Raw genomic sequence first — 16,742 nt, forward strand, 5'->3', positions numbered from 1 at the left:
AAGCAGGAGTAGAAACAGGGTGGTATTTAGTCAATAAGAGACTGACACTACCCCTCGCTCAAGATTATCCCCATTAAAAAACAAAAAAAAAATTCGGTACATTGTACTTTTCTCAAGTGCGAGAAATTGAAGCCAGTAATCAGATGCAAGTCTCACATGGAACCAACCATCCGACAGAAGACCACCATTATCAAATGACTATAACAGCATAATCTACATACTTAATAGATAATCGATGAACCAATTAACTACCAATATCAACTATTAAAATACTTCAATATGATTATATTAATTGGCACTTGACTCCGCTGGTGGACGGCGACCTTCGCGCTATCTATCATGCATCGTAATGATATATATAGGCCCAATTTGGAGCAGGGCTCCAAGGTCGGAAGGGGCACCTAAAGACAATTAGCTTTGCCCTTCGAAGTGGAATGAACTATTTATACATCGTGCATTTAAAACTAACCTTTTAGAAAGTCAATTCGATAATTTTTACTTTCGCAGATGATGGACACTTGTCTGATATTGGGGTTTTTGAGTTCTCTCGCCTTGAGCGAGGCGAGAGGGAGTGTCAGACTCTTACTGACCAAAAACCACCCGGTACCTATTCCTGCTTTAAACCAGAAAACCCGCTAGGTTATCCGCAGTTCCGGATCCATTTATTAGGTTGACGTGAAACAACGCTTGCGTTGTGTTTCGTTGTGTGAGTGAGGTTACCGGAGGCCCTGTTCCCATTCTTCCTAATCTCCGATTTCCCAACAACCCATAAATTCCTAACCCCCAAAAGGCTAGCAACGCACTTGTAACGCTTCTGTTGTTTCGGGTGTCCATGAGCGACGGCGATTGCTTACCATCAGGTGATCCATCTGCTCGTTTACCGGCTTATACCATAAAAAATAAACGTAATATCGCCACGCTACCCGCCGTCAGTGGCGCGGACAGAGCGCGAAGTGACAATTCATTAACATATTCATAAGATAAGTCGGCCGCCGGCGCCGGAGATACAAGTCTTATACATATTGTAATTTATTTATTACTTATTTATATATGTGTAACACTTTCTTTATGTTGTGTTTTCTCAATAATACAATAATTGGCTTTTTATGGAATAGGTGACAAACGAGCATGACGCGTCACCTGATGGTAAACGAGCAGCGCCGCCCACTAGAGGAGACCCAACACTAGAGTAGTCACAGGTGCGTTGTTGGCCTTTTAAAAGGCTTATAGCGAATGCCTTTTCATCACAAAAAGAGTTGAGGTCGAACTCGCACAACGTGAGTCCCTCTACTCACTTTCCATCATCGAACCACAAGACAATCGGCGAGGCGTCACCGCTTCATGGTGGATATCCCACCCACTCGCACGAAGCGCTTGCTTCGAGCTTCCTTGTGCGAACTGCTAGGGAGTGTAATTCTTTGCCGGAGTCTGTGTCCTCCGGTAGATACAAGCTTAAGCCGGGTCCAGACGAGTGTAACGTGTAATGTAATCCACCGTGTAATGTAACACGAATTCTACGTGTGGACGGCAGTACGAGCATTACATGTAACACTCGCGCTGAAGAATTCGTGTTACATTACACGGTGGATTACATTACACGTGTACACTCGTCTGGACCCGGCTTTATATGAGCGGTGTACAGCTATAGGCACCAATCACAGGCACCAATCATGCTTACCATCGTGGCACTGATCCGTCTTGTAGATTATTTTAAGGCATTAGACACGTATTTTTTGTTTTCTTACGGAAACAAATACTAACGATTTGAAATATCGCGGGACGTGACTTTTGACAACATTATTCTAAAAAGAAACGACGTATTTGCTCCACTCCTAAACTTTGATTCGTTTTATCTAAGTATTGTTATGTTATATGACAAAATAAAAAAATACGTGTCTAATATTTTTTCATTACCTAACTGACGAACTAAATAATTTTTTAATTTTCATACCCCGTCATCATCCCTATTACATAACACCACCGGAGAGAAGCCCATATAAATATTAATTACGGATGTGCAGTAATCAATGGTTTCGTATATAAATGCCAACTGACGGATGCATTTATGTGTTATATTATTTATGTCACCGTTTAATGATGGCGATGACCAAGGGAGCGTGGATCCTGGTCGTGTCGGCACTTGAATTAAAATATTATGTTTTAATTGCGTATCGAGTATCTTGTTTGTCGAGCGGTCGGTTGAAAGAGCATAGCATAGAGTGTTAAAGTGGAACTTTCGAATGTATATGACAACAACAGAACGTCACGCCTTTTATCCCCGAAGAGGTAGGCAGAGGTGCATTACGGCACATAATGCCGCTACACAATGTACACTCACTTTTCACCATTTGTTTTGTTTTGTGAAGTCCAATGTAATAGTGGGTGAGCCTATTACCATATGCTGGGCACAATTCCACACTCCGTGCTACTACTGAGAAATGTTCGAAAAAAAAAACTGAAAAAAGTCCAACTGTCTTTGCCCGACCCGGGAACCGAACCCGAGACCTCTTGACCAGCAGTCGCACTAGCGACCACTCGACCAACGAGGCAGTCATATGAATGTCTAAGACTCTCAAAATAAGAGCGTAGACATTTTTAACAGCTTGTCATCACTTGCTATTGTCTGTTTTTTATAAATGATATTTATTTCTGTAAATAGGTTATAAAATGACACTTTTACACGTCAATATTTCAAATAGCTAGATGAGGCCGGCCGGCCGGTTCATGTGTACATTTCCCATTAAAAAACTAAATCCTTAGCGCAGTGTCTAGAAAGTAGAATGGCACTCTGTGGTTTGACATTTTGACTCATGCTACCTATGTAATTGGCGACCAGTGAATATTACACTTCTACCAATAAAAACTGTATAACTGAGCTTTTTTCGGTTTTTCTAAAAAAATCTCAGTAGTATCACAGACTCTGGAATTGTGTCCAGTATATGGCCATAGGCTCACCCCCTATTACATGGGTCTTATAACACAAATTGTGTAAAGTGTGTATAGCGGCATTAGCCATAATGTGCACTTCTGCCTACCTCTTCGGGGATAAAAGGTGTGACGTTGCGTTGCGTTACCAATGTAGATTTAAGTAAATATTGTTACTAACCCATTGAGTCTTGTTGCTTTGAATAAAGATTTATTATTATAATGACAACAACAATACTTGTTATTCCCTCCAACGCAACCTAACTACCCCTACTGACACAAAATTCACAAACACCTGTCTCCCAACAAACAGGTGTCATATCCCTAACCTATTACAATGCCCCAAATACCCCGATACAGAGTACTTCCAAACCGCTCCATATACACCGCACACAGTACATCGCGGATACAGCGCCCCCCCGCACTGTATCCGCGCTGTAATTGACCGCGTCCTGCCTCGCCGTGTGGCTGGTAGCTTCCTAATGTGTCTGTGTGTCTGTCTGTTGCATAATGTATGTGTTTGTGTGTGTATGTATTGTAACGGTGTTTTTGTGTGTGATGTAATTGATGTAGCTATGCTACGAAGATGTTATAGCTTAGCTGTGAAACTATGTGACCGTTTCCACTGATACTAAGCTATGTAGTTGTGCGAAGAAGATGCGCAGCTCGAGTATATTCGAGTACAAATATAAATTGGTGGAAGCCAAACAGATTCTTAAGATCTAAGATACCTACATCAGCAACAGAATACTAGTACATTACATGAATTTAACGATATTACGTAACATTTATTACAAAACGCGCAAACCACAATCAATACTGCGTACTATAATCGAAATTATCGACATTTTACAACATTTCAACAACAGACGGACGCCATTACTAAATAACGCATATAAAACTCATAAATAGAACACGTTGCGTTCTATTTTCAAATTACAATTCGGTATTACGAATTCGGAATTTTGAATTTCGAACACAATCGCGCATTCATTGATCGGCGGTTGTAGGGAGCGGACGTGTTTAGTGTTTATGTGTTGTAATTAAATTTGAATGCAGTTTGTTAGAGAGTTAATTATCGTTAATGTGTGTGTAATATATTTTATTATTATGTCTTAGTAGTCTGTGAGGACGATTGTGTGACGAGCTGATTGTTCATGTAATTATTATTTATTTGTTATAGTTTATTGTATTGTTGATTTATTGTCTCATAGAGCCATCTGTCTACCACAGATGGGGCTCAATAGGGCTGATACTTGATCCGGGTTTACCAGGCTCCGGCTTGAAAAGCAGAAGTAGGAACGGGGTGGTTTTTAGTCAATAATAGTATGACAAGAGTGAACTGATCATCCGTGATCATGGCGCTTGCAACAGTGCCGAAATATCGGAAACTCATAGACATAAATAAACATGGTAAATATCCCGTCTCAAGTTCTAATAAAAAAAACTCACTCAATTGAAAAAAACTCCGCTCATTTCGCACCACACTTGACTTAACAAAACACTACACCAGTCGGGAATCGAAACTCAAAGACTTGGCACTAATTGCGTCACACCACACCACTTCAACAAATGGAGGGTAGTCTACAAAACTACTTCACATCAAATCTATTTTAAACCTTATCACAAAACTATAAGGTTGAAAATCCTATACACAGATACGTATAGGACACAGCATATCAACATGCTACAAATTGCCAAGCGATTTAAGTCTTTATCACTTAGCAATAAGGTTGCAAATCCTATTGACGGGTCAGTATAGCTTGACATGCAACCAATATTCATTGCACTAATATTATTCCTAGCTTCGAACTATAAGCTACTCGCTTGTCAAAAACGATTTTCGTCTTTATTACTAAGGGAATAGAGTTCAGATTCCTACTGACAGATGTTGCTATAGATTATTATGTTAAAATTCAATGGTGTCTGAACAACCAATTTTCCGTTCGTTGCACTATTTTTGCAACCCTCTACCAATCTAGTGAGATAGGTATCTGTCAAAACGATTTACGACTTTATTACAAAGGTATAAGAGTTCAGAATCCTATTGGCAGATTGGTTTAGGGTAAACTAAGACTAATGACTGCACGGTTGATGCGATGGCCGCGCAACGTGTAGCGGGTTCGATTCCCGCACGGAGCAATTCTTTGTATGATCCACAAATTGTTGTTTCGGGTCTGGGTGTCATGTGTTTGTAAACTTGTATGTTTGTAAACGCACCCGCGACACAGGAGAAAATCCTAGTGTGGGGGAATGTTAAAAAGAAATACTCCTTACACTAATATTATTCCTACTCCACACAATACCAGTACTATCAATTACCTGCTATCTACCAAAACGATTTACAACTTTATTACCAAATCCATAAAGCTTAAAATCCATTACACTTTGACGAAATAGACAGATTGACATGCAACCAGTAACCGTCATCTGCCAAAACGATTTTCAACTTTATAACCAAAGGCATAAAGTTGAAATTAAAATGTATTAATACATATTTGATGGTATACGTTGATGTGACGTGCATCCAATGCTACACCCCCTCGCCCATTACCTATTGAGCTGCTATAAAAACTTGACTGTACAGAGCTTCGTTACGAACCAAGGGGGAGATTGTCAAAGATTGCGTTTTTTGGTGCAGACGTGACATGATTTTGAAGTTGTGGGGAGTGCGGGCGGGTGCGGAATACGTAATTGTGTAATCAGAAGGCAACAGAAAGACTGTAGCTACAAACAAAACGTCTGAACCTTCAAAAATAGGTGGAGTTCAGTTCAGTCATCAATGATATTATAAAAAATAAATATATTTTTTAAAAGAGTAACGATGGTATTTCTTGCTCATTCTCCATTCAAAGCTACACTTTGGAACGAGCACCTAGCTTCACTGACGGACAGTTTAAAAGTGTCTAAGGATTAATCGAAATCTTTGACTTTGAAAATACTTTGATTTTAGAAATTGTAGTTAGTAGTAGGTTACATAGCTATGAGCTTTTTATAACCCTTATAATTCGAAACAGGTCACAAATGTAAACCATAACAGGTCGTATTAACTCAATCACGCGGAAAACTACAACTTTCAACTTAAATTACTCTCATATACTACAATAATTTATGAATAATCAGCCCATTTTTAAAACAACCGTTTTAAAACACAAGAAATCTCCCCTAATCCCCTAACTCCAATTTAAAACACCATCAATAAAAATAAAACCAACAACAAAAGTTCACCCTCAAAAGATGTCTACGCGACTAGGCATGAAACCCGCCGCATCTACCAGTCTACACTACATCAATGAAACAGTTTGGTCTGTGGCGACGCGACGCCGACCTGTCGCAATCGATACTACGTTTACTGCGGTTTGCAGACGTTTGTCCGCGAGCATTACTTTTTTTTAATTTCCACGTTTTAAAAGTAAATAAGATGACGACTTGCTACTACAGAGACATTTAATGATTACTGAGACTTTATGTTGTTATTGAAAATCTCGTCAAAGTATGACCTAGTACTATAACACTGCTTCAAGGCGTTCAGACCCTAAACCTAAATGGTAGGCTAACAGTGCCCTGAACTTCAAGGCACTAAAATTTGTGTTGAATCTAAAAAAGCTGACGATGAATTAGGGTGCTTTTCCACCATAAATGAGATACGTAGCTATGCTACGAAGATGTTATAGCTAAGCTGTGAAACTACTCGTAAGTGACCGTTTCTAATGACACTAAGCTATGTAGCTGTGCAAGTAAGATGTGCCGCCGCAAAGTAGCACGAGGAAGATGCGCAGACCATTCACAAAACGTATCATAGTTGAACACTTTTCCACCATTGCTAAGCTATATGTACCAATAAACATGATTAGTGGAAGCCAAACGCATCCACAGCAACGTAGCATAGCACATCTCTTGTGGAAAAGCACCCTTAGCACCGCTAAAATTAGTTACAAAATAAGTTATAATTTCCAAAATATGCTTTCCGTGAACAAATATTTCATTATTCTCAAAGACTTATCTTCCTTTGATAACTTCGCCTTAACATACTCTTCACATTACAAGCAGTCACTCTTCAAAGCTAGTAAGTAGTAAAGTAATAAAGTAATATGGTGGCGCCACACTGTACCGCCGTATATTAATAGAGAAGACAATAAAACTGTACTCACTTAATAGACCTTTACGAGCTGTAACTCTGCACTCTGCCTGGAGTCATGCACGACTCTGGAACAACACAAAATTAGACTTTAGTTTGATGGTAATAAGTCATTTTATCATATTATTACTAGCGACCCTCCCCAGCTTTGCATGGGTGCAGTGGTGATATATTATGCATGTATCTATACATAATTATAATAAATCTGTAGAAATGTCAATTCTGTACACTTAAAATAAAAAAAAAAAAATAGCGGGTGTTACTGGATCGATACCAAACCTAAATATTTGATGATAAAACATTTTTTGTCTGTCTGTCTGTATGTTCAGGCATCACGTGAAAACTAACGGTTCGATTTCAATGAAACTTGGTATAATTACACCTTATTATCCTGGGCATAAATCGGAGTCGCGGGCGGAAGCTAGTTATACAAACCTGTTATGTTAAACCTTCCTCTTGAATCACTCTGTCTATTAAAAAAAACCGCATCAAAATCCGTTGCGCAGTTTTAAAGTTTTAAGCATACAAAGGGACAGAGAAAGCGACTTTGTTTTATCTTTTGTACTATGTAGTGATGCAGGAGACACATCTTTCGTCAGTTTTTGTTTCGCTATACTCTGTCAAATTCAGTATTAAAAATAAATCAAGTGTGGGAGAACCATGCTTAGGCACGTATAGGATACCACAGCCTCACAGAAAACCGACGTGAAACAACGCTTGCAAACACCCATCCAAAAAAAAAACAGTAACTACTAAAATCTAAAAGTAAGCAACTCTTGCAAAACATTAAAGAGCCCACTTTCCACTATCAACAGAATCGACCGGGATGAATCACGCGCACATCGCTCACTATGCGATCTACACAATTAGCAATACAATTAGGTGGGTACCTGGAAACGAGGACGTTTGTAAGCAAATGTAGTGTTCTTAGGAAACTGTTGGCACTTTCTTTGGAATGATGACACATCGGTCATCAAATAGTAAATAAACATTAGTGTTTTAGGAAATGGCTTCACGTTCAAAAGAAATCTGAATAAAACAGGCCGGCTTGTACGAGCAGACATGGATCACCTGATGGTAAGCAATCGGCGCTGCCCATGAACGCTCGCAACACTAGAAGAGTTACAAATGCATTGAAGGCTCTTTAGGGGTTAGGGATTGGAGATTTGGGAATTGGGAACGAGATGGAAGATATTGTATGAATAGAAGCTAAAGAAGTGTGCAAGGAACGTAGTGCATAGCGTTTTATAGTTTCTGTATTCTATGGGACAAATGGAGGACTAAGGGGGAGGCCTTTGTTCAGCAGTAGACGTCTCTCGGCTGATGATGATGGGACAAAAATACAGAGTCATTACGTTCTGCGTATTTCCTATATTCTCTAAAGAGGTTAATTCCATCAATGGATCTTCCAACAAATGTCGGTGAAACATAATTAAAAACACTCTTTCGAGGAACCCATGAACTCATTTATACGAACTTAACGCGCAGAACATCTATATAAGTATATAGGTAACCTATTTACTAACTAGTCCCCACCATAATGGTTGGATGGATATGGCAATAAGCTCACCCCTATTACATGGGACTTATAACACAAATGGTGAAAAGTCGGTGTACATTGCATAGCGGCATTACGTGCCGTAACGTGCACCTCCGCCTACCCCTTTGGGGATAAAAGGCGTGACGTAGTGTGTGTGTGTCCACCATAATTCATCTCCTACCATCTCACATATTTTCCATTACATTCGAACACAACTGGATCATTATCCATAGCACGACACTGAGCTCAATCTTCAGCTCTTCGCATCCAACCACTGTCATCCACACAGTGGATATCATCACAAACTGAAGCAGGTCCCAGGTCCTATGTTCTCCGACATCTTTAATTGATTTTGTCTAGACTTTAAAAGAGACTACAACCTCTGAGTTTGTTTCGGCATTTCTTCTCAGAGTAGTCCGATAGGAAATGCCGGCCTCATCTAGTTATTTAAGAGATTGACGTGTAAAAGTGTTACATTGTAACCTATTTGCAAAAATAAATATCATTTATCATTTATGCCATATACAACTGAATCATCATATATCGGTCCACGAGAGTACTTTATAGGACTATAGCCCTCCTCTACATAAGAGGGCTTAACCAAATAATTCCACTAAATCAGATAACTGCCCCAATGTGCATTGATACGAATAATTCAAAGAAACGCATCTCCAAAATCTGTACAACAATCGTAGGCGCAGCCGCTCCGACAATGGCCGATTGTGGCCGAACTGTGCCGATCGCGTCACGGCCCGATGGCAATGACGTCACACGACATCTAGAGCAGAACGGATGAGTAAAAAGCTCATAGTGATTATGAGTCATTCAATTTTTTATTCGCCAGCCTTGGAAACTGGCACAAATGAGTTTTGTATGTTGATTCGATACGTTCTTGTATTTACATAGGCCCGCTCTGTGCCCGGCGGGGGACTGACCTCTGATGCTACTCCCTTTACACGGGCTAACAATGGGAGATTACATTTGCGAGCGGTTTTTTGAATTCCACATTTTGAGCAGGGAGAGTAAGTATCAGATTGGTATGGAAAAATCTCGTAATTGTGGCGGCCCGGAGGTTTAAGACGCCCGCTTCTCATGCATGAGAGTGCGGTTTCGAAACCTACCAACGGCAAGTACTAATGTGACTTTTTTCGAGTTATACGTACTTTCTAAGATTATTTAGACACCACTGACAAACGGTGAAGAAAAACATCGTGAGAAAACCTGGGCTTATAATTTCTAACTATAAGTTTGAAATCGCCAACCCGCATTGAGCGAGCGTGGTGATTAATACTCAAACCTTCTCCGTGTGAGAAGAGGCCTTTGGTCATCAGTACTTATAGGCTGTTGATGATGAAAAAAATGTTCCTTCTTTACACCTAACCAGAACAGCAGAAACCATTTTCCTTCATGATATCTAACATACATAATCCACGATGAAAACTGCCTTGCAATACATCGCGTGCTCTCAGCACAGACTTATGAATGAAGCATACATTATACATTACACTGAATGTCTGTCCATCAATGCGTTAAACTACAGGACTGCGTGTATGACAATGATTTATATTTTGTTTTTGACAAAAGTGACACTTTGCATCTTCATTTTTCAGCAACCCAAAGACATCAGCAGCACCAGTTGAATAAAAAATATTCTATGTGCTATTCCACATTATAATCTACCGCTGTTACAAAATTTGTAATTGTTTGATCATGATTTGTAATACAAATCACCATCCTTTTGACCGTGACTCACGAACTTGCGCCACTAATATTATATTTTGCCTTAATATAGTAAAACCACTTTTAAAATAAATAGTTTCTTTTCAAAGGGGGAAAATCAATGACCCAATGACTTCTTCCTGGGCGAAGCGAGAGGGTGTATCAGACTCTTACTGACTAAAAACCACCCCGTTCCTATTCCTGCTTTTCGAGCCGGACCCCCGGTCAACCTGTTACGTAGTCCGCAGCTCCGACATAATATAAGCAGTTAGGATTAGTTTCAAAGTTTTAACTGCCATCAGAAAATTGTTAAAGGCAAATCGTCCACTAACGTAGGTCACCGGTGAGCTACGTTAGTGGAGGTGGCAGTTTACGTGTTAATTACACTAGAGTTTTAGCTTATCCTAGGTCCTAGGATGTCCACAATCCACATTCCTATCTCCTACAACATTAGAGGCCTGGTAGTCTTAATACACGCGTGTAATCCATATAGGGACGACCTTGAAGTATATTAGTTCTATTTCGGGCGCCGTACAGTACCTATACAGCATGAGTACACGCCGTATGATATCAGCCACTCGTGCTCGTGGCTAACATTAAATCATCCGACTAAATCGCCGGAACTGGGTTTCGCTTATTTTTTCGAGATATTAATCCTCGAATAGGATAGAAGACTATTTTAAAGTCCGTCTTGTAGATCATTTTAAAACATTACACACGTATTTTATATTCTTATAGGAACAAATACTTTCGAAGATATATCGATTTGAAATATTGCGTGTCGTCACTTCTACGATCACTTCTAGATACGTTGTGTACGTAGAAATGAAGTTTTTGCTCCCACTCCGAAACTTTGATTAGTTTTTATCTAAGTATTATTATCTTATATCGTCTAATATTTTTTCATTACCTAATTGACGGATTAAATAGATTTTTAATTTTCATACCCCGTCATCATCCCTATGGTGGATTTACGGTCAGTCTTAACAATCGATCTTTTGGATAGAATCTTTCATCTCTATCAGTCAAACTAACCCAATCTATCAAATTAAATCCTTGCTGAAGAGTTTGTTAACGCGCTTATCTCATAAACTGCTGTTTCGAATTTAAAATATCTGTGTTTGATAGTCCATTTAATGAGGAAGGTTATAAACTACAAATCACAATCACGCTACGATCAATAGGAGACGAGCAGCAGGCGTACAAAGTTTCCCAAATAAAAGATGATGCAGGGATTTCTATGAAATCTGGTCCCCACCTTCCAAAAGCTATGTGTGTTAAATATTTTTATTATCACCTTTTAAGCAAATAATTGCTTGTCTTAGGTATAAAACTACCATGTTTAAGTCTTTGACTGCCAAAAAAAAACTGTTGAAGGCAAATCCTCCGCTAACGTCGGTCACCGGTGACCACCACGGCGTTCAATGTGTTAATAAAGAATAACTTTAAACGGACTAAGATTTGGAACTTGGCGCCATAGTAACTTTTATCCAGCTCAAAATTACCTATCACACGATGTAATACACATAGCTATTGGAAGGTGGGACCAGGATTTGCATCCTCCTTTAGTATACGTTCAAATGCGTGACATGTATCGTGTATACCCGAAAATATCTCCTCTACTGACTGATAAGGTATGTATATCTTATCGATGCGTCTACAATACAATGAAATACAAAAGAAAGCTGCATAGCAGTAGAAAATGGCCTGAAAAAAACGGCCTGATAACTTGTCAACGTAATTGATAAGTATTGTAGGGTGTGCGTCACTGTAGTCAGCCGTTCAACATACGTTTTTTTTTATGGTACATATAAGCCGGTAAACGGGCCGACGTATCACCTGATGGTAAGCAATCACCGTCATTGGGGGAGGATTGTCTGCGCAGTGGACAGAACGTGGCTGATTGCACGATGACTTACTGTCAATCACAAACACAAACATACACCTATAATATTTATACAACTCCACGCATCATAATTTCTCTCTTACTTATACATCTGACTGACTCAATTTAATCACAATAAACATACATACATACATAACTTCACGCCTGTCTCTCGGGGCGTTTTTAGGGAGGAAAATCGTCCAATGCCTTCTTACGGCGATGCGAGAGGGAGTGTCACACTCTTACTGACTAAAAACCACCCCGTTCCTACTCCTGCTTGTCGAGCCGGAGCCACGGTAACCTCGCTAGGTAGTCCGCAGCTCCGTCTCCCGTGGGGGTAGGCAGAGACAATTGCTACGAATCTTACATAGTCTCATAAACATTCATACAACATTTACTTTATACCTACTTTACTTATAAGGAAAATTAAATAGCTATAATAAAAACAGAAGAAACAAACAAAGACATAAATATCGCGTTAGGGGAGCCTCCCTCCCCTCCCCTCCCCCAAGACTAGGGGGCGCAGTGTCTACAGATTGGAAGGGTATCGTATATCCTTTGAATCGCTTGTCTCACTAAAATAGAGCTATTATACCAAAGTGGAGGATTTTCTGGCCCTTCTCCAACTAATTTTGGAATAACTAGTAATAAAGTAGATTCGACTGAATCTCAGTATGTAAAATGGAGCGACTGACATTTGTTCTCTACACACCGCTGAGTTTGATACCTGCTTTGTTTTTAGACAACTTATTCGATTTTTTTATAACTTCGTAACTAGCAGATCGAAAGCTTAAAGAACTCTTTGAATTCGTCTGAACCTATGCATCATCATCAGCTGGTATACTTCCACTATTGCCTCCCACTTAAAGACAGGAATTACTATATTTTAGGGAACAGTGATTAAAGTTCCCTAAGAAAAGGAGGATCCTCCGACCAGCCGAGGTGATCATGCCTGGCGGGCTATCCGCCCAACTGTAGTTCGTTGGGATTGTCTATCCATGTTTATTCGCATGTGCGATGTATGATTTTATGACGTTATCCGTTGATTTGCTCGTCGATAGTCTATGTGCGGCTTCTGTCATTTATCACTTGCCATATCGCCACAATATGACATAACTGCCACGCTTAGTCACCTAGCATAAAATTTTAAAACCGCAATCATTCAAATCACCAAAAAAATGTTCGCCATCTAATCAGTAGTCCAACTACAGTGCCATTTACCCTACAACAAGCAACAGCTATCTATAAGCGATGGCTATCTTATCACCGACCGGCCGACGCCCGAAGCACTCTGTATTTTCTTTGAGATACACGGCTACTGATAACAGAACCACTTGTGTTTCTATTGGTAATGTGAAGAAGTATGCGGTGTTCAGTTATGTCACCCATGTTGAATCATTTTACAATGTTCATGAGTTATTCAATAATAATAGTTTGGTTGAGTAGAGAATAGAACTTGAGCCGACAAGTCGATAAGCACTTAGTCATAAGCAGAAGTATTGAATGTGATGGAAGCTAAAGAAGTATGTAAAGAAGCTTCGATTCTTGATTGATGATTCTAGTTGACGCATTGTGGTTTCTGTTCTGGTTAGCATCATCATACCAAGAAGTTACTTATTACTTCAAAGGTTACAATTAATATACAGAAGAATCCGTTTATTATGACTCCGCCTATATTGACCAACCGGTTATTATAACGTAATTGCATGACGAAGTTTGGTTTTCATATAAAATTCTTTATAAAAAAGTCGGATATAATGACTTCCCTTACAGTGACATGCCGCTTTATATGACCCATTTTTAATAAAGAAAATGATAATTTGACCATAGCTATGTCTTCTATACACAATAGTGTGAGAGTCTGTTTTTACAATAAAATGTCTATCGATAAATCTGACAACAGAATGAGAAGATCTTTACATTAGCTATTACTTACTATTACAAACTTATAAAATTAATCAATTCTCGGTGGCCCAATTACCCTCCTCCCCAAATCTCCAACAATTCTCAAATTCCTGCATCGCACTTGTTACGCTTGGTGCTTGTCTGGTGTTTCGGGGCGTCTATGAGCGGGACCGATTGGGGTTTTTTTAAGGAAGGAAAATCATCCAATGACTTGGGCGAGGCATTAGCCACTTAAGAGGGAGTTTCAGACTCTTACTGACTAAAAACCATCCCGTTCTTATTCTCGCTAGCCCGCTAGGCAGTCCGAAAGGAGCTCCGGTAGCACTGTTTGCTTAGGTGATCCGTACGCTCATTTACCGGCTTACCTTATAAAAAAAAACTAACAAATTCCAACTAAAACACCCAAAACCTTTAATGACTCGTACCAAAACAAATTCCCAAACCGACAAAACTCCATAACCCTCTTACTTCCCGTACCGCTCTCGCGTCCAGTATATCGGTTAAACCAACGTTGCAAAGTCGGTTACCTACATAGTCACCGCTATTTATAGACTCCTCACTACACGGGGTTCCCTCTAGATGGGAGGTTCACTTACGGCGGAACAGTGCCGATACATTCCCTATGTTTACAGAGCGTGATCATCCATTAGTTCGGCGTATTTATAGAATTTTCGTTAATGAAGGAATGGAAAGTGGTGTGTGTAGAGAGAATTTTAGTCTGGTTAAAGTTCATCAGACAAATTAACTACAAACCCATTTTTTTTCTGGAGTTTCTGAAATGCTATAGTTTAGGTGCTTTTTCCACCAGTTATTTGCTATACTACGTTGCTGTGGATGCGTTTGGTATCCACCAATCATATACATTGGTACGCATAGTTTAGCACTGGTGGAAACGGACTTGCGTGCTATGGATGACTTCTCTACTATCGATACATCGCATACTCGAGTTGCGCATCTTTCCTCACACAGCTACATAGCACAATATTAGTGGAAACGGTCACATACGTTTCACAGGTTAGCTATTACATCTTTGTAGCATAGGTACATTACTGCTACATAGGGTGGAAAATCACCGATCCTAATGTTATGAATTCCTATGGATGTTCTAATGTCGCTTCATCAACAGTCATCAGTCTTTTCATGAATGCTCATCGGTTAAGGGTACTTTTAATTTGGCCCTTCTTTAATATATCGCCAATCTGATCGACATAGTAGTTCCGTCTAGGGCGCCCTCTAACAGAAACTAACAACCAACGACTACAATCTTTATGTATAATTTGCACCAGAATTCTTAACAAATAATATGCCCAAACAACATGTCCGTGGCTTTCAAAAGTCCTCTAACCATAATCACACAACTAAAGACAACCCTTTGTACAACCTCTTTGCGAGGGAGATTATAAAGTCTCCCTCAGGACATACGGACGGCGTCACTGAATAATTCAGAGTGCACGTCAGGAGTGTAAGGACTCCCCTCTCGGAGGAATGTTTGTACATTTTTATTATAACATCATCCCTGGGTCCCGTATCTTTGTGAAAGGGTGAGTGCAGTAGTTTAAAGGTGAACCGTACTTGCTTATATTGTAGTTTTAAAAGGGAAAAATATCATCTTTGTATGGTAAGCATAGAATTTTGGAACGATCACTTAGCTTCACTGGCGAATCAACTTGATCAAATCAAATCAAATCACTTTAATGCAGTGTAGTCTACAATTTTAATACAGTAATATGTCACAACTTTTGAGAAGTATCAGGTCATTTCAAAAGTGCCTTATTTTTGAGAGGGAAATACCATCAAACGTCTTCTCCCGCCGACGAGGTAAGAGGGAATGTCAGACTCTTACTGACTAAACACCGCCGCGTTCCTGCTCCTGCATAAGCTGTGACACTATGTGACTCTTTCCACTGATACTAAATAATGTTGCTGTGTGAGGAAGATACGCAGTTCGAGTCTGAGATGTATCGATAATAGGGAAGCCATCTATAATCTTTCCATATAAGAAACATAGCTTAGCCGAGTCAGTTTCCACCAGTGCTAAATGCATCCACAGCAACGTAGCATAGCACATGTCTGGTGGAAAAGCAGCTAACCCATTAACTTGTCCACAGCTAAGGATTTCAAAAATGCACGTATGTATGTATGTAATTCCAAATCATTACAAAACCTACATACAACCCAACACCAAATCCTTTCACGCGATATCTCCAATAAACCGTACCTAGCTATAAAAAAACATGTATTGCACGCAGTAAAGCCATTTACGTCCCGAACATAATGACATAATCATTGGAGCCGTGGACTGGCCTCAATTGTCCGCAAGGTCACTGCCGTCAGCCCACTCCGGCACACATTCGGAGATACCGTCATACTGTCATAAAGTGTCATGCTATATGTCTGGGAACTGAGAAATAAGGTATATTGGGGAAATTGTCATTATTGTGATGACACTACTTTATTTTTGAGGGGGAAAATCATCCAATGACTTCTTCTGCTTTGGGCGAGGCGAGAGGGAGTGTCATACTCTTACTGACTAAAAACCACTTCGTTCCTACTCCTGGTCTTTGAGTCGGTCCCGTAAACCCGCTAGGTAGTTTGCAGCTTCAGATCAGACGTCAGCCCTACCATCTGTG

At 39.8% G+C, this 16,742-nt stretch overlaps 1 protein-coding gene across 11 annotated transcripts in view; it reads right to left on the reverse strand.

The window, feature by feature from the left end:
• Positions 1–16,742, reverse strand: part of LOC118278690 (uncharacterized) — a 104,074-nt gene that overhangs the window by 69,617 nt on the left and 17,715 nt on the right. For all 11 annotated transcript variants that reach the window (XR_007706841.1, XR_007706845.1, XR_007706843.1 and 8 more), the window contains exon 2: positions 7,077–7,131. The gene's annotated coding sequence lies outside the window, so the exon portion shown is untranslated. The remainder of the gene's footprint in view (positions 1–7,076; positions 7,132–16,742) is intronic.

The sequence above is a fragment of the Spodoptera frugiperda genome, chromosome 24 (genome assembly GCF_023101765.2).
Source record: "Spodoptera frugiperda isolate SF20-4 chromosome 24, AGI-APGP_CSIRO_Sfru_2.0, whole genome shotgun sequence".
Taxonomy (NCBI): domain Eukaryota; kingdom Metazoa; phylum Arthropoda; class Insecta; order Lepidoptera; family Noctuidae; genus Spodoptera; species Spodoptera frugiperda.